Below are 1,077 nucleotides of genomic sequence, written 5' to 3'. Positions count from 1 at the left end.
CGTGGGAGGGGGGGGGGTTCGCCTATATTAGTAGATCTTGAAAATTGTGGTCTCACCCTGTTTCTTATTTGCAAGACCACATAGAGCTAAAAGACTTTCGAAAATAAAATCAAGGTCTTCCCCGTAGTAAATGCTCGCTAGATTGAGGACCACGTTACTTCATGGAGGACGCGCGTTCTGTTTTTTCACAACACTTAAACTTGGAGACGCGCTGATTTTGGGGGCACTTTTTAAAAATGCGTATGTATGTGTTTTGGGGACAAAGAGAAGGTACTATATAATATTTAGTGGAGATCAGAGGGATTTAAAAAAGGATATCGTCACCGTCATTCAGTATGGCAGCCTGTTCAAATTTCAAGAAAAACCAAATGCAAGAGATGTATGTTGTAGAGTTTGATGAGACGCATCGATTGACTCTAGTGTCATTCATCTTCTTAAAATAATAACGGTGAGGGGGCACGGTGCATCAGAAAAGCTGTAGAGAGGAAGAGCCCGAAACAGCGACGCATTCTCTCCTGGTGATCTTGACAGAGTTCGGGATACGGAGCGTTCGGCTGTGAGCAGTGCATACGGCTGTTTTAGACTACGAGCATTTTGCATTAACATAATATGGTTTTGTTTGTTTGTTTGTTTGTTTGTTTTGCTTCTTCTGATAACCTAGTATTTTGATATACGACAATGATGAATGAGGTGGCGTCGGTGCCCTGGTGGTGTGGTTACCGAACTGGCAATCGTGAGATTGTGGGTTCGGGGGTTCGAGCCTCATCTCGGTCTGACGTTGTGTTCTTGGGAAAGGCACTTTGCACGATTTTCCCATATGGCTCGGAGTTGTTCGTTAACAAGGAGGTACCGCCTCTTAAATAAACTAACAGAGTTGGTATGGGCGTTAAACCAATACAATTTCACCAGTTTTCAATGGTGAATGACGTGGCTTTATAACTTCATGATCTAATATTGGAAGAGCAGCCATGTACAAACAGCTACGCATCTACGGTGATACATTTACGTGCGTATTAATTACCCTGTATATCCTCTCTGTTTTTATTTAGTTCCTCCGCCCGAACTGTTTGCTGCCCC

The 1,077-nt window shown here is 43.2% G+C and overlaps 1 protein-coding gene across 1 annotated transcript in view; it reads left to right on the top strand.

Annotated features, from left to right (window-relative positions):
- The window catches only part of LOC101862854 (sodium-independent sulfate anion transporter), a gene marked incomplete at its 3' end in the record, with an annotated part of 123,726 nt that overhangs the window by 70,977 nt on the left and 51,672 nt on the right, over positions 1-1,077 (top strand).

Source organism: Aplysia californica, unplaced genomic scaffold (assembly GCF_000002075.1).
Source record: "Aplysia californica isolate F4 #8 unplaced genomic scaffold, AplCal3.0 scaffold00037, whole genome shotgun sequence".
Taxonomy (NCBI): Eukaryota; Metazoa; Mollusca; class Gastropoda; order Aplysiida; family Aplysiidae; genus Aplysia; species Aplysia californica.
This window is presented reverse-complemented; position numbering and strand designations above follow the sequence as displayed.